This window comes from Arachis hypogaea, chromosome 14 (assembly GCF_003086295.3).
Source record: "Arachis hypogaea cultivar Tifrunner chromosome 14, arahy.Tifrunner.gnm2.J5K5, whole genome shotgun sequence".
Taxonomy (NCBI): domain Eukaryota; kingdom Viridiplantae; phylum Streptophyta; class Magnoliopsida; order Fabales; family Fabaceae; genus Arachis; species Arachis hypogaea.
In genome coordinates this window covers 65,881,606-65,899,803 of record NC_092049.1, presented here as the reverse complement: position 1 = coordinate 65,899,803, position 18,198 = coordinate 65,881,606, and the positions used below count along the sequence as shown (strand labels likewise).

At 37.8% G+C, this 18,198-nt stretch overlaps 1 non-coding gene across 1 annotated transcript; it reads left to right on the top strand.

Annotated features, from left to right (window-relative positions):
• The first annotated feature begins 7,077 nt into the window (after positions 1-7,077).
• Positions 7,078-7,185, top strand: LOC112745525 (small nucleolar RNA R71). The gene has a single exon (XR_003173449.1). It is a non-coding gene; the product is annotated as a small nucleolar RNA R71 (small nucleolar RNA).
• The last annotated feature ends 11,013 nt before the right edge of the window (positions 7,186-18,198 follow it).

The window sequence follows — 18,198 nt, the reverse complement described above, 5'->3', positions numbered from 1 at the left end:
CCTATTTATAATAAACTAGCTACTAGAGTTTACAGAAGTAAGTAATTGATGCATAAATCCACTTCTGGGGCCCACTTGGTGTGTGCTTGGGCTGAGCTTTAACTTTCCACGTGCAGAGGCCATTTGTGGAGTTGAACGCCAGGTTTTGATCCATTTCTGGCGTTCAACTCTGCTTTTTGATCCCTTTCTGGCGCTGAACTCCAGAATTGGGCATAGAGCTGGCGTTGAACGCCAGTTTACGTCGTCTAAACTTGGGCAAAGTATGGACTATTATATATTTCTGGAAAGCCCTGGATGTCTACTTTCCAACGCGATTGGACGGGCGCCATTTTGAGTTCTGTAGCTCCAGAAAATCCACTTTGAGTGCAGGGAGGTCAGAATCCAACAGCATCAGCAGTCCTTCTTCAACCTCTGAATCTGATTTTTGCTCAAGTCCCTCAATTTCAGCCAGAAAATACCTGAAATCATAGAAAAACACACAAACTCATAGTAAAGTCCAGAAATGTGAATTTAGCATAAAAACTAATGAAAACATCCCTAAAAGTAACTAGATCCTACTAAAAACATACTAAAAACAATGTCAAAAAGCGTATAAATTATCCGCTCATCACAACACCAAACTTAAATTGTTGCTTGTCCCCAAGCAACTGAAAATCAAATAGTATAAAAAGAAGAGAATATACTATAAATTCCAAACTATCAATGAAACATAGCTTCAATCATATGAGCGGGACTTATAGCTTTTTGCCTCTTGAATAGTTTTGGCATCTCACTTTATCCATGGAGGTTCAGAATGATTGGCATCTATAGGAACTCAGAGTTCAGATAGTGTTATTGACTCTCCTAGTTCAGTATGATGATTCTTGAACACAGCTATTTTATGAGTCTTGGCCGTGGCCCTAAGCACTTTGTTTTCCAGTATTACCACTGGATACATAAATGCCACAGACACATAATTGGGTGAACCTTTTCAGATTGTGACTTAGCTTTGCTAAAGTCCCCAATTAGAGGTGTCCAGGGTTCTTAAGCACACTCTTTTTTTGCTTTGGACCTTGACTTTAACCGCTCAGTCTCAAGTTTTCACTTGACACCTACACGCCACAAGCACATGGTTAGGGACAGCTTGGTTTAGCCGCTTAGACCAGGATTTTATTCCTTTAGGCGCTCCTATCCACTGATGCTCAAAGCCTTGGGATCCTTTTTATTTACCCTTGCCTTTTGGTTTTAAGGGTTATTGGCTTTTTGCTCTTGCCTCTTGGTTTTAAGAGCTTTTGGCTTTTTCTGCTTGCTTTTTTTTTCTTTTTCTTTCTATATTTTTTTCGCCTAAATTTTTTTTTTTCTGCAAGCTTTGTTCTTTGCTGCTTTTTCTTGCTTCAAGAATCATTTTTATGATTTTTCAGATTATCAAATAACATGTCTCCTAGTCATCATTCTTTCAAGAGCCAACATATTTAACATTCTTAAACAACAACTTCAAAAGACATATGCACTGTTCAAGCATACATTCAGAAAATAAGAAGCATTGTCACCACATCAATATAATTAAGCTAAGTTCAAGGATAAATTCGAAACTCATGTACTTCTTGTTCTTTTGAATTAAAACATTTTTCATTTAAGAGAGGTGATGGATTCATAGGACATTCATAACTTTAAGACATAGTTACTAACTACTAATGATCATGTAATGAAGACACAAACATAGATAAGCACATAACATAGAAAACGAAAAACAGAGAAAGTAAGAACAAGGAATGAGTCCACCTTAGTGATGGTGGCGTTTCCTCCTTGAGGAACCAATGATGTCTTTGAGCTCTTCTATGTCTCTTCCTTGTCCTTGTTGCTCCTCCCTCATTGCTTTTTGATCTTCTCTTATTTCATGGAGCATGATGGAGTGCTCTTGATGTTCCACCCTTAATTGTCCCATGTTGGCACTTAATTCTCCTAGGGAGGTGTTGATTTGCTCCCAATAGTTTTGTGGAGGAAAATGCATTTGAGGCATCTCCGGGATCTCATGGTGATGAGCTTCCTGCGCCTCTTGAGCTTCATGAATGGGCTCTCTTGCTTGCTCCATCTTTTTCTTAGTGATGGGCTTCTCTTCCTTAATAGGAATGTCTCCTTCTATGAAAGCTCCAGCTGAGTAATATAGATGGCAGATAAGATGAGGAAAAGCTAGCCTTGCCATGGGGGATGACTTTTCGGCTATTTTGTAGAGTTCATTAGAGATGACTTCATGAACTTCTATTTCCTCTCCAATCATGATGCTATGAATCATGATGACCCGATCCACAGTAACTTCAGATCGGTTGCTAGTGGGAATGATTGAGCATTGAATGAACTCCAACCATCCTCTAGCCACAGGCTTGAGGTCCAATCTTCTTAGTTGAACCGGCTTGCCTTTGGAGTCAATCTTCCATTGAGCTCCTTCCACACATATGTCCATAAGGACTTGGTCCAACCTTTGATTAAAGTTGACCCTTCTAGTGTAGGGGCGTTCATCTCCTTGCATCATGGGCAAGTTAAACGCCAACCTCACATTCTCCGGACTAAAATCTAAGTATTTCCCCCGAACCATTGTAACGTAGTTCTTTGGATCCGGGTTCTTACTTTGATCATGGTTCTTGGTGATCCATGCATTGGCATAGAACTCTTGAACCATTAGGATGCCGACTTGTTAGATGGGATTTGTTAGAACTTCCCAACCTCTTCTTTGAATTTCATGTCGGATCTCCGGATACTCATTTCTTTTGAGTTTGAAAGGGACCTCGGGGATCACCTTCTTCTTGGCCACAACATCATAGAAGTGGTCTTGATGGGTTTTGAAGATGAACCTTTCCATCTCCCATGACTCGGAGGTGGAAGCTTTTGTCTTCCCCTTGTAAATCATGTTGCTTGTATGCGAAGTTTGTATTTGTAGGTTTTGATGAATGACAAACCAACAAACGACATGAAAGACAAACCAACAAACAACTTGAATGAACAAGCATATTGAAAGATCAACCAACATTCAACGTTGAGGAATGAAGAGTTGAAAGCAACACAACAACAACAAGAAACTCAAGTCCACAACATTTGAAGACAAGTATAGTGTCTTAGGACTTAGGTAACTTCTTGTTAAGAACCAATTGCTAAATCTCTCAACACACACTCACAAAATGTTTTGATGCACATCTTGCAATTCGATGCTAGCCAAATGGTTTAAAAACTTGTTTTCAAAGGTACAAAAGCATAGGAATTGACTCCAACAAGTTTGAGATCAATCCTAAGTATTTTGAAGTGATTTTAAGCCATTCTTTAAGGTTTGCATCGATGCACACTCATCTTGCATCGATGCAAAGCATGCAACGACTTGTTGCATCGATGCAAAGATGTTTGCATCGATGCAACCTAGCTGAAAATTCAAATTTCAGCTTCAAAGACACATTTGCATCGATGCAAAGTGTTATGCATCAATGCAAATGATTCAAAAACATAAAAAACGGCTAGTTTTAACAAAACGGCTCCATCCCATTAACTCCCCAACGTTTCTAAGGTTTGGGAAGTCTATAAATAGATGGATTGAAGCCTTATTTCATACAAGTGAGTATTTGCAAACTATCTTGTTCATATTCTTTCATTCTACACATTTCTAAGGTGTTATAATACACAATTTGAGAGAGCAATATCAATTGGTTCAATAGTGCTAAACTTGTAATCATACACTCTTCTAGAGAGTACTCATTTCATCTCAACAATTCTTTGAGAATTGTTTTCTTGTAACACTTTGTAAATTGGAGTGTGATCTCCAAGGTTGAGTCAAGAGTTATAAACACTATAGTCGGTGAGGATACCAAAGGAGTATACTAAGTACTCAAGGCAAATCTTAGAGAAGGAATCTCTAAGTGGAGTGGGTTAGTATACGAGTGGTGATCATATACCGTGAGGTGTTAGAAACTAAGGACTCGGATTGTAAAAGGTTTTGCGCGAGCACCTTGAAGCTTGGCAATAGTGGAACTTCTCAATAGCGATTGAGAAAGAAAGTGGACGTAGGACAAGGATTGTGCCGAACCACTCTAAATAGCGTTTGCATCTCTCCAAACTCATCTCTTCTATATTATTGTCTTTTACCTTTGAGCAAATAAATTGTGATCGAAAAGTAGCTTCGTAAGTACTTAAGGAATAGCTTAAGTTCGATTGGTGAAAAGCTTGATCAATTTATTTGAGTTGGTGTCTATTGGAAAGTAAAAGCTCCTTATAAATGCTTAGCAATTGAGTTAAGCTCTTAGAAAAATACTAGTACAATAACACTTTTGTATATTGTCTTTAACTTTCGCAAAAAGATTCATTATTGTTGCAATACTCAATTCACCCCCCCTCTTGAGTAATTGTGCATAGGTTCTACACCCCTTCCCCTTTCTAGAGGATTCTCCGGTCTTAGGTGCCATCAATGGTAATGGAAAAACAAAAAGCTTATGCTTTTACCACACCAAACTTAGAATATTGCTCACCCTCGAGCAATAAAAGAAAGAATAGAGGAATAAGAAGAAGAAAATATGGAGAAGAGGGGTGAAGTGTATTTCAGCCAAGTAGAGAGGAGAGGGTTGTGTTGTGTGAAAATGAGGAAGAATGGAGGGCTATATATAGGGGAGGGAGGGGGGTTAAGGTTCGGCCATTTAGGGTTGGTTTTGGTGGGAAATTGGTTTTGAATTTTGAAGGTAGGTGGAGTTTATGAGGTAGGTTTATGGGGAAGAGTGGATGGATGTGAGTGGTGAAGAGGTGATGGGGAAGAGAGATTGAGGTGATTGGTGAAGGATTTTTGGGGAAGAGTGTTTATGGGATTGTGTGAAAGAGAATGGTGAGGGATGAGAAAAAGTGAGTGGAGGTAGATGTGGATCCTGTGGGGTTCACAGATCCTGAGGTGATCCTATGGGGTCCACAGATCCTGAGATGATCCTGTGGGGTCTACAGATCTTGAGGTGTCAAGGAATTTACATCCCTGCACCAATTTAGGCATGCAAAATGCCCTTGCACACAACTCTGGGCGTTCAGCGCCAGGTTGGTGCCCATTTTGGGCGTTCAACGCCCATTTGTTGCCATTTCTGGCGTTGAACGCCAGAACCATGCTTGTTCTGGGCGTTCAGCGCCAGGATGCTGCCCATTTTGGGCGTTCAGTGCCAGAACCATGCTCTGTTCTGGCGTTGAACGCCAGACAGGTGCTTCCTCCAGGGTGTGATTTTTCTTCTGCTGTTTTTGATTCTGTTTTCAATTTTTTTGTTTATTTTGTGACTCCACATGATCATGAACCTATAAAGACATATAACTAAGAAAAATATAGTTAGATAAATAAAAATTGGGTTGCCTCCCAACAAGCGCTTCTTTAATGTCAATAGCTTGACAGTGGGCTCTCATAGAGCCTCACAGATGTTCAGAGCATTGTTGAGACTCTCCAACACCAAACTTAGAGTTTGGATATGGGAGTTCAACACCAAACTTAGAGTTTGGTTGTGGCCTCCCAACACCAAACTTAGAGTTTGACTGTGGGGGCTTTGTTTGACTCTGCTTTGAGAGAAGCTTTTTATGCTTCCTCTCCATGGATGCTGAGAGAGATCCTTGAGTTGTAAACACAAGGTTGTCCTTATTCAATTGAAGGATTAATTCTCCTCTGTCCACATCAATCACAGCTCTTGCTATGGCTAGGAAAGGTCTTCCTAGGATGATGGATTCATCCTCTTCCTTTCCAGTATCCAGGACTATGAAATCAGCAGGGATGTAAAGGCCTTCAACCTTTACTAACATGTCCTCTAATTGTCCATAAGCCTGTTTTCTTGAATTGTCTGCCATCTCTAATGAGATTTTAGCAGCTTGCACCCCATAGATTCCCAGTTTCTCTATTATAGAGAGGGGCATGAGGTTTATCCCTGAACCAAGGTCACACAGAGCCTTAAAGATCATGGTGCCTATAGTACAAGGTATTATGAACTTTCCAGGATCCTGTCTCTTCTGAGGCAATGTCAGTTGATCCAGATCACTTAGTTCATTGGTGAACAAGGGAGGTTCATCTTCCCAAGTTTCAATACCAAATAATTTAGCATTCAGCTTCATGATTGCACTAAGAAACTTGGCAGTTTGCTCTTCAGTAACATCCTCATTCTCTTCAGAAGAGGAATACTCATCAGAGCTCATGAAAGGCATAAGGAGGTTCAATGGAATCTCTATGGTCTCTAGATGTGCCTCAGATTCCTTTGGTTCCTCAAAGGGAAACTCCTTATTGATCACTGGACATCCCAGGAGGTCTTCCTCCTTGGGATTCACGTCCTCCTCTCCTTCTTTGGGTTCGGCCATGGTGCTTATGTCAATGGCCTTGCACTCTCCTTTTGGATTCTCTTCTGTATTGTTTGGGAGAGTACTAGGAGGGATTTCAGTGATTCTTTTACTCAGCTGGCCCACTTGTGCTTCCAAATTTCTAATGGAAGACCTTGTTTCATTCATGAAACTCACAGTGGCCTTAGATAGATCAAAGACTAGATTTGCTAAGCTAGATGGATTCTGCTCAGAATTCTCTGTCTGTTGCTGAGTGGATGATGGAAAGGGTTTATTATTGTTAAACCTGTTTCTTCCACCATTATTAAAGCCTTGTTGAGGCTTTTGATCCTTCCATGAGAAATTTGGATGATTTCTCCATGATGAATTATAGGTGTTTCCATAAGGTTCACCTAAGTAATTCACCTCTGCTATTGCAGGGTTCTCAGGATCATAAGCTTCTTCTTCAGGAGAAGCCTCTTGAGTACTGTTGGGTGCAGCTTGCAATCCATTCAGACTCTGAGAAATCATATTGACTTGCTGAGTCAATATTTTGTTCTGAGCCAATATGGCATTCAGAGTATCAATTTCAAGAACTCCCTTCTTCATAGGCGTCCCATTATTCACAGGATTCCTTTCAGAAGTGTACATGAACTGGTTATTTGCAACCATGTCAATGAGTTCTTGAGCTTCTGCAGGCATTTTCTTTAGGTGAATGGATCCACCTACAGAGGTATCCAATGACATCTTAGATAACTCAGACAGACCATCATAGAATATATCCAGGATGGTCCATTCTGAAAGCATGTCAGAAGGACAATTTTTGGTCAACTGTTTGTATCTTTCCCAAGCTTCATAGAGGGATTCACCTTCTTTCTGTTTGAAGGTCTGAACATCCACTCTAAGCTTGCTCAGCTTTTGAGGAGGAAAGAACTTGGCTAAGAAAGCCGTGACCAGCTTATCCCAAGAGTTCAGGCTGTCTCTGGGTTGAGAGTCCAACCAGATTCTAGCTCTGTCTCTTACAGCAAATGGGAAAAGCATGAGCCTGTAGACTTCAGGATCTACTCCATTAGTCTTAATAGTATCACATATCTGCAAGAATTCAGTTAAGAACTAAAAAGGATCTTCAGATGGAAGTCCATAAAACTTGCAGTTCTGCTGCATCAGAGAAACTAATTGAGGTTTCAGCTCAAAGTTGTTTGCTCCAATGGCAGGAATGGAGATGCTTCTTCCATGTAAATTGGAATTAGGTGCAGTAAAGTCACCAAGCATCCTCCTTGCATTATTATTATTTTCGGCTGCCATCTCCTCTTCCTGTTCGAAAATTTCTGAAAGGTTATCTCTGGATTGTTGTATTTTAGCTTCTCTTAGTTTCCTCTTCAGAGTCCTTTCAGGTTCTGGATCTGCTTCAACAAGAATGTTCTTGTCCTTTCTCCTGCTCATATGAAAAAGGGAGAACAGAAAAATAATAATAATAGGGGTCCTTTTTACCACAGTATAGAGGTTCCAGTGTGAGTAGAAGAAAAGAAGAAGAAGGAATTCGAACACAGATGGAAGAGGGGGTTCGAATTTGGGTGGGATGAAGTGTTAGTATATGAATAAATAAATAGAAGGAGATGAGAGAGGAGGAGAATTTTCGAAAATAATTTTTGAAAAAGAGTTAGTGATTTTTGAAAATAGTTTTTGAAAAAGGTTAGTGATTTTCGAAAATTAAGTTTTAAAATTGAAATAATTAGTTAATTAAAAAGAAATTTTGAAAAAGGGGGGAGATATTTTCGAAAATTAGAGAGAGAGAGTTAGTTAGGTGATTTTGAAAAAGATAAGAAACAAACAAAAAGTTAGTTAGTTAGTTGAAACAAATTTTAAAAGATAAGAAGTTAGGAAGTTAGAAAAGATATTTTTGAAATCAAATTTTTGAAAAAGATAAGATAAGAAGATATTTTTGAAAAGATATGATAGAAATTAGTTTTTGAAAAAGATTTGAATTTTTAAAATCACAATTAATGACTTGATTCACAAGAAATCACAAAATATGATTCTAGAACTTAAAGTTTGAATCTTTCTTAACAAGTAAGTAACAAACTTGAAAATTTTGAATCAAAACATTAATTGATTATGTTATTTTCGAAAATTTGATATAAAAATAAGAAAAATATTTTTGAAAAATGTTTTTAGAATTTTCGAAAATAACTAAGAAAATTGAAAAAGATTTGATTTTTGAAAAAGATTTTGAAAAAGATAAGATTTTTTTAAATTGAAAATTTGATTTGACTCATAAAAACAACTAGATTTTAAAAATTTTTGAAAAAGTCAAATCTAATTTTCGAATTTATGAGAGAGAAAAAGAGAAAGATATTTATTTTTTGATTTTTGAATTTTTTTATGATGAGAGAGAAAAACAAGAAAAATGATGCAATGCATGAAAGTTGTGAATCAAAACAATGAATGCATGCAAGAATGCTATGAATGTCAAGATGAACACCAAGAACACTATGAAGATCAAGATGAACACCAAGAACATATTTTTGAAAAATTTTAATGCAAGGAAAACATGCAAGACACCAAACTTAGAATTCTTTAATGCTTAGACACTAAGAATTCAAGAATGCATATGAAAAACAAGAAAAGACACAAAACATGCAAATGCAAAGATCTAACAAGAAGACTTACCAAGAACAACTTGAAGATCATGAAGAACACTATGAATGCATGAGAATTTTCGAAAAATGCAAGATACACATGCAATTGACACCAAACTTATAACATGACTCAAGAAACAGAAAAATATTTTTGATTTTTATGATTTTCTAATTTTTTTGGATTTTTCGAAAATTAATTGAAAAAGGAAAATAAGGATTCCAAAATTTTTAATATGAATTCCAGGAATCTTGCATTCTTAGTCTAAAGCTTCAGTCCAGGAATTAGACATGGCTCACTAGCCAGCCAAGCTTTCAATGAAAGCTCCGGTCCAAAACACTAGACATGGCCAATAGCCAGCCAAGCTTCAGCAAACATAATACCTCTCATGTATACAACAGCTGATATTTCATCCAACTTCATATACTTATGAGTGGAAGCCTCAGTCCAAAAGAATTTAGACATGGCTTTACAGCCAGCCAGGCTTCACATGCTTCATGAAACTCTAGAATTCATTCTTTAAAAATTTTGAATAATTTTTTTTTTTTTGAAAACAGGTGAGAAAATTTTGAAATATTTTTGAAAAATTTTTGAAAAGAAAACAGAAAGAAAAATACCTAATTTGAGCAACAAGATGAACCGTCAGTTGTCCAAACTCAAACAATCCCCGGCAACGGCGCCAAAAACTTGGTGCGCAGAAATTGTGATTACACTTTGATTATGTAAAATTCATCGCTCTTTCTTTCCCTGGTAATGGCGCCAAAAACATGATGCCAATACCATGGTTCACAACTTCGCACAACTAACCAGCAAGTGCACTGGGTCGTCCAAGTAATACCTTACGTGAGTAAGGGTCGAATCCCACGGAGATTGTTGGTATGAAGCAAGCTATGGTCACCTTGTAAATCTCAGTCAGGCAGATATAAAATAGTAATGGGGTTTTTGAAATTAATTAATAAAATAAGGATAGAAATACTTATGTAAATCATTGGTGAGAATTTCAGATAAGCGAATAGAGATGCTTTCGTTCCTCTAAACCTCTGCTTTCCTGCTGCCTTCATCCAATCAGTCTTACTCCTTTCCATGGCTGGCTTTATGTGATACATCACCATTGTCAATGGCTACTTTCGGTCTTCTCTCGGGAAAATGATCCAAATGCCCTGTCACGGCACGGCTAATCGTCTGGAGGCATCACCCTTGTCAATGGTTTCATCTTATCCTCTCAGTGAAAATGGTCAACGCACCCTGTCACGACACGGCTATTCATCTGTCGGTTCTCGATCATGCTGGAATAGGATTTACTATCCTTTTGCGTCTGTCACTACACCCGGCAATCGCGAGTTTGAAGCTCGTCACAGTCATTCAATCATTGAATCCTACTCGGAATACCACAGACAAGGTTTAGACCTTCCGGATTCTCTTGAATGCCGCCATCATTCTAGCTTACACCACGAAGACTCCGATTAAGAGATCTAAGAGATACTCATTCAATTCTAATGTAGAACGGAAGTGGTTGTCAGGCACGCGTTCATAGGGAATGATGATGATTGTCACGTTCATCACATTCAGGTTGAAGTGCGAATGAATATCTTAGAAGCGAAATAAGATGAATTGAATAGAAAACAGTAGTACTTTGCATTAATCTTTGAGGAACAGCAGAGCTCCACACCTTAATCTATGGAGTGTAGAAACTCTACCGTTGAAAATACATAAGTGAAAGGTCCAGGCGTGGCCGAGAGGCCAGCCCCCAAAACGTGATCACAGGATCAAAATACAATCCAGGATCTAGGATTCAAAGATGTCTAATACAATAGTGAGAGGTCCTATTTATAATAAACTAGCTACTAGGGTTTACAGAAGTAAGTAATTGATGCATAAATCCACTTCCGGGGCCCACTTGGTGTGTGCTTGGGCTGAGCTTTAACTTTCCACGTGCAGAGGCCATTTGTGGAGTTGAACGCCAGGTTTTGATCCATTTCTGGCGTTCAACTCTGGTTTTTGATCCCTTTCTGGCGCTGAACTCCAGAATTGGGCAGAGAGCTGGCGTTGAACGCCAGTTTACGTCGTTTAAACTTGGGCAAAGTATGGACTATTATACATTGATGGAAAGCTTTGGATGTCTACTTTCCAACGCAATTGGAAGCGCGCCATTTTGGGTTCTGTATCTCCAGAAAATCCACTTTGAGTGCAGGGAGGTCAGAATCCAACAGCATCAGCAGTCCTTCTTCAACCTCTGAATCTGATTTTTGCTCAAGTCCCTCAATTTCAGCCAGAAAATACCTGAAATCACAGAAAAACACGCAAACTCATAGTAAAGTCCAGAAATGTGAATTTAGCATAAAAACTAATGAAAACATCCCTAAAAGTAACTAGATCCTACTAAAAACATACTAAAAACAATGTCAAAAAGCGTATAAATTATCCACTCATCAGCAACACAATACACAAAGGGTAACAACTACGGTAATACAAAAGAAGATTCTTTCAAAGAAAATAGAGTCTTTCAGAATCTTTTGATAACAAACATTTTTAACATTCCAAGCGTTCCACATCAAACTCGCAAAAAAATCAAAACAGACTTTTTTCAAACAAAAAGTGCAAAGACAGTAGAAGAAAACTCAATAACAACAACAAAGCAATCCTAGGCAAACAAAAATGATAGTACAAGAAAAAGAGGAAACAAGACCAACCTCGATGAAGACTGGAAAAGAGGGAGGGCACGTCTAAACAGCCAAAACGCAGACGTTCCTCTTCATGCTGGCAAAAGCAAAACTCTCTAAAGTCCAAGATAAAGAAATCTTGGAAGGAACAGAAGTGATCAAATTTCACAAGAGAAGTTCTTTGTGAAGGAGAAATGAAGCAGTTTTTTCAAAAACAAGGAAAAGGGAGAAAAAGAGCTGAAAAGCCTTTTTATAAGAGACAAAGTGCGAACGGCTCTTTTATTCCTCTTTAAATGTGCACAGATTTCAAGAAAAAACCGTCGCGCAATGTTTACCCATTATTAAAGAAGCAACGTTCGAAAATTTTCAAAATACGTTGAGTACCCGACCTCCAGAAAGGCGGGACACCTGATGTCTAAACAGAAGCCACGAATTGCTTGAGCCTGATCTACAGAAAGCTCAGGACTTAAGCAAGGGCACTATTCATACCCTACCCAATAAATAAAAGCCAGGCCCAATAAGACAAAAAGGCCCACCAAGAAGGATGGCCTTCACGATAAGCCCGACCTTTTTAAAGAGGTCAGATACCGACATAAGGTGGCTAAGCTCTACTTTCCCAAGGTAGGTAACTACCTCCGAAAATCTCTTCTACTATCTCTATCTTTCTTAAAAGATAGATCCCAACAAACTCCCAAGATAAAAGGAACAGTTATCCATTAGAAAAGATGGAACTACTTGAGCAAAGGTGGATGTTTATTTTACTATAAATATATTGGAACTCCCAAGTATAATACACATTCTATTCTACTAAAAACTTGCATAAAGCCCTTGCTAACTTAAGTATCGGAGTCTCTTGCAGGTACCACCCCCCACTTCCTCACGAGAAACTCGGACAGCCAGCACCTCGACACCAAAGAGGTCGGACATTGCCATACTAAGAGAACTGAATCTCACGTTCAGTCCTATTTCAACGTTTTAGGTAACTGATGAGCGGATAATTTATACACTTTTTGGCATTGTTTTTACGTAGTTTTTAGTATGTTTTAGTTACTTTTTATTATATTTTTATTAGTTTTTATGCAAAAATCACATTTCTGGACTTTACTATGAGTTTGTATTTTTCTGTAATTTCAGGTATTTTCTGGCTGAAATTGAGGGACCTGAGCAAAAGTCTGATTCAGAGGCTGAGAAAGGATTGTAGATGCTGTTGGATTCTGACTCTCCTGCACTCGAAGTGGATTTTATGGAGCTACAGAAGCTCAACTGGAGCGCTCTGAATTGCGTTGGAAAGTAGACATCTTGGGCTTTTCAGAAATGTATAATAGTCCATACTTTGCCAAAGATTTAATGGCCCAAATTGGCGTTTAAATGCCAGCCAGAGACCCTTTTCTGGCGTAAAACGCCGTAACTGGAGTTAAACGCCCAAACTGGCATCCAAGCTGGTGTTTAACTCTAGAAAAGGCCTATGCACGTGTAAAGCTCAATGATCAACCCAAGCACACACCAAGTGGGCCCCAAAAGTGGATTTCTGCACTATCTGCACTTAGTTACTTATTTTCTGTAATCCTTAGTAACTAGTTTAGTATAAATAGAACTTTTTACTATTGTATTCAGGGAGCTTATGCCATTTTTCTCATTTGGGAGGCTGGCCACACGGCCATGCCTAGACCTTTTTCTCTTATGTATTTTCCAACGGTGGAGCTTCTACACCTCATAGATTAAGGTGCCAAACTCTGCTGTTCTTCATGAATTAATGCAAGTACTATTGTTTCTCTTTCAATTCACGCTTACTTCTTCTCCAAGATATACTCTCGTACTTAATTCAGTTAAGTCAGAATGAAGAGGTGACCCGTAACAATCACCCACTATCTTTGTTACTCGTTTAGCCAAGATCCGCGTGCCTGACAACCACAAGCGGTCTACATGATATTCAACGTAGTCGTTGGACGACAGCCGGAGTATAGTCTCCTGGGTCTCTGATCCACAGATTTGACTTGCCTCTCCTAACAATAGAGCATTTGAATATGTGAGATTAGAACCTTCGTGGTAGAGGCTAGAACCAATTGGCAGCATTCCTGAGATCCGGAAAGTCTAAACCTTGTCTGTGGTATTCCGAGTAGGATCTGGGACGGGATGACTGTGACGAGCTTCGAACTCACAAATGTTGGGCACAGTGACAGTGTGCAAAAGGATAGAGAGATCCTATTACGACACAAGTGAGAACCGACAGATGATTAGCCATGCGGTAGCTGTGCCTGGTATTTTTCATCCGAGACAAGAGATCAGACAGTTGATTAGCCGTACAGAAATCGTACCTGGACCATTTTCACTGAGAGGACGGATGGTAGCCATTGACAACGGTGATCCACCAACATACAGCTTGCCATGGAAAGGAGCACGCATGATTGCATGAAGACAATAGGAAAGCAGAGGTTCAGAAGCAACAAAGCATCTCCAAACGCTTATCTGAAATTCCCACCAATGAATTACATAAGTATCTTTATTTTAATTTATGTTTTATTTATCTTTCAATTATCAAAACTCATAACCAATTGAATCTTCCTGACTAAGATTTACAGGATGACCATAGCTTGCTTCAAGCCAGCAATCTCCGTGGGATCGACCCTTACTCACGTAAGGTATTACTTGGACGACCCAGTGCACTTGCTGGTTAGTTGTACCGGAGTTGTGAAAAGTGTGATTACAATTCTGTGCACCAAGTTTTTGGCGCCGTTGCCGGGGATGGTTCGAGTTTGAACAACTGACGGTTCATCTTGTTGCTTAGATTGGGTAATTTTATTTTATGTTTAAGCTTTTTATTTTTATTTTCGAAAAAAAATACAAAAAAATTTAATAAAATCATAAAAACCAAAAACTTTTTGTGTTTCTTGTTTGAGTCTTGTGTCAAATTTTAAGTTTGGTGTCAACTGCATTTTTTTTAATTTAACTTTCTTAAAATTTTCAAAAATTCATGCATTATGTTCTTCATGATCTTCAAGTTGTTCTTGATGATTTTCTTTGTTTGATCTTTATATTTTCTTGTTTTGTGTCTTTTCTTGTTTTTCATATGCATTTTCAAATTGTTAGTGTCCCTAGTACAAAATTTCTTAAGTTTGGCGTCTTGCATGTCTTTCTTTTCTTAAAAATTTTCAAAAATATGTTTTTGATGTTCATCATGATCTTCAAAGCGTTCTTGGTGTTCATCTTGAAATTCAAAGTGTTCTTGCATGCATTATTTATTTTGATCTTAAATTTTTATATTTTGTTTCATTTTGTTGTTTTTCTCTCTCCTCATTAAAAATTCAAAAGTAAAAAAAAATATCTTTTCCTTATTCTTCTCATAATTTTCGAAATTTTGAGTTGATTTGGTCAAAAATTTTTAAAATTTAGTTGTTTTTTGTTAGTCAAGTCAAAATTTCAATTTAAAAACTTTATCTTTTCAAATCTTTTTCAAAATCAATTCTTTTTCATTTTTTTTATGATTTTCAAATTTCATTCTTAAAATTTTTCAAAATCTTTTTCATTGTTCTTTTAATGTTTTCAAAAATTTTAAAACTAATTTTTCAAAATCTTTTTCTTAATTTTATATCATATTTTCGAAAATCCTTGCCAACAATTAATATTTTGATTCAAAAATTTCAAGTTGTTACTTTCTTGTTAAGAAAGGTTCAATCTTTAAATTCTAGAATCATATCTTTTAGTTTCTTGTTAGTCAAGTCATCAACTTTAATTTTAAAAATCAAATATTTTTAATTCTTTTTCAATTCTTTTTCAAAATAAATTTCAATCATATCTTTTTAAAAATTTTAATTTCAAAATCTTTTTCTAACTTCTTATCTTTTCAAAATTTATTTTCAAATATTTTTCAACTAAATACTTGACTTGTTTGTTTTAATTTTAAAAATTTTACTATTTCTTATCTTTTTCAAAACCACCTAACTACTTTTCCACTTCTAATTTGCGAAAATCACTAACTACTGTTTCAAAATTCTTTTTAATTAACTAATTATTTTAAATTCTAATTTTATTTTATTTCTTTTAATATTTTCAAAACTAACTTAATTAATTAAATAAAAATAAAAATATTTTTCTTTTCCCTCTTCTTAAAATTCGAACACACTCTCTCTCATCTCTTTCTATTTATTTTATTTATTTACTAATATTTCTCTTTTACTCATCTAATAATTCGAACCCTCTCCCTCTCTCTGTGTTCGAATTCTTCTTATTCTCTCTCTACCTCATTCTTCTATTCTTCTTTTCCTCTGACACATTAAGGAATCTCTATACTGTGACATAGAGGATTCCACTACTCTCTTTGTTCTCTTCTTTTTCATATGAGCAGGAACAAGGATAAGGACATTCTTGTTGAAGCTGATCCCGAACCTGAAAGGACTCTGAAGAGGAAGCTAGGAGAAGCTAAAGAACAACACTCCGGAGAGGACCTTACAGAAAATTTTGAAAAAGAAGCAGATATGGCAGCCGAACCCAACAACAATGCTAGAGATGCAAGGAAGATGCTTGGTGACTTTACTGCACCAACTTCCAACTTCTATGGAAGAAGCATCTCAATTCCTGCAATTGGAGCAAACAACTTTGAGCTTAAGCCTCAATTAGTTTCTCTAATGCAGCAGAATTGCAAGTTTCATGGACTTCCATTAGAAGATCCTCATAAGTTTTTAGCTGAATTCTTGCAAATCTGTGACACTGTTAAGACCAATGTGGTTGATCCCGAGGTCTACAGACTTATGCTTTTCCCCTTTGCTGTAAGAGACAGAGCTAGGATATGGTTAAACTCACAACCTAGAGAAAGCCTGAACTCTTGGGAAAAGTTGGTCAATGCTTTCTTGGCCAAATTCTGTCCACCTCAAAAGATGAGCAAGCTTAGAGTGGAAGTCCAAACCTTCAGACAGAAGGAAGGTGAATCCCTCTATGAAGCTTGGGAAAGATACAAGCAATTGATCAGAAGATGTCATTGGACCACTCTGCTGGCGGATTTCTTCATCTGAAGAAAACACCTGCAGAAGCCCAGGAACTCATTGAAATAGATGCAAATAACCAGTTCATGTATACTTCTGAAAGAAATCCTGTGAATAATGGGATGACTCAGAAGAAAGGAGTTCTTGAGGTTAATACTCTGAATGCCATATTGGCTCAGAATAAAATATTGACTTAGCAAGTCAATATGATTTCTCAGAATCTGACTGGAATGCAAGCTGCATCCGGCAGTACTAAAGAAGCCTCCTCTGAAGGAGAAACTTATAACCCTGAGAATCCTGCAATGGAATAGGTGAATTACATGGGAGAATCCTATGAAAACACCTCTAATCCTTCATGGAGAAATCATCCAAATTTCTCATGGAAGGATCAACAGAAGCCTCAACAAGGCTTCAATAATAATAATGGTGGGAGAAATAGGTTTGGCAATAGTAAGCCTTTCCCGTCATCTTCTCAGGAACAAATAGAGAATTCTAAGCAGAGCATTTCTAACTTAGCAACCATAGTCTCTGATCTATCTAAGACCACTCTCAGTTTCATGACTGAAACAAGGTCCTCTGTCAGAAATTTGGAGGCACAAGTGGGTCAGCTAAGTAAAAGAGTTACTGAAATCCTTCATAGTACTCTCCCAAGCAATATAGAAGAGAATCCAAAGAGAGAGTGCAAGGCCATCAATATATCCAAAGTGGCCGAACCTATAGAGGAGGAAGAGGAAGTGATTTCCAGTGAGGAAGACCTCAATGGACGTCTGCTGACCACTAAGGAGTTTCCTAATAAGGAACCAAAGGAATCTGACGCTCATACAGAGACCATAGAGATTTCACTGAACTTACTGTTGCCATTCATGAGCTCTGATGAGTATTCTTCCTCTAAAGAGGATGAATAGATTGTTGAAGAGCAAGTTGCTTGGTATCTAGGAGCAATCATGAAGCTGAATGCCAAGTTATTTAGTAATGAGACTTGGGAGGATGAACCTCTATTGCTCATCAATGAACTGAATGCCTTGGTTCAACAGAAATTAACTCAGAAGAAACCGGATCCCGGAAGGTTCTTAATACCTTGTACTATAGGCACCATGAACTTTGAGAAGGCTCTGTGTGACCTGGGGTCAGGTATAAACCTCATGCCACTCTCTGTAATGGAGAAACTAGGGATCTTTGAGGTACAAGCTACAAGAATCTCACTAGAGATGGCAGACAAAGCAATGAAACAGGCTTATGGACTTGTAGAGGCTGTTTTAGTGAAGGTTGAAGGCCTTTACATCCCTGTTGACTTCATAATCCTAGACACTGGGAAGGATGAGGATGAATCCATTATCCTTAGAAGACCCTTCCTAGCCACAGCAAGGGCTGTGATTGATGTGGATAGAGGGGAGTTAGTCCTTCAATTGAATGAGGACTACCTTGTGTTTAAGGTTCAATGATCTTCTTCTGTAACCATGGATAGGAAGCATGAAAAGATTCTTTCAATATAGAGTCAAGCAGAGCCCCCACATTCAAACTCTAAGTTTGGTGTTGGGAGGCCACCATCACGCTCTGAGTATCTGTGAAGCTCTCTAAGAGCTCACTGTCAAGCTATTGACATTAAAGAAGCGCTTATTGGGAGGCAACCCAATGTTATTTAATTATAT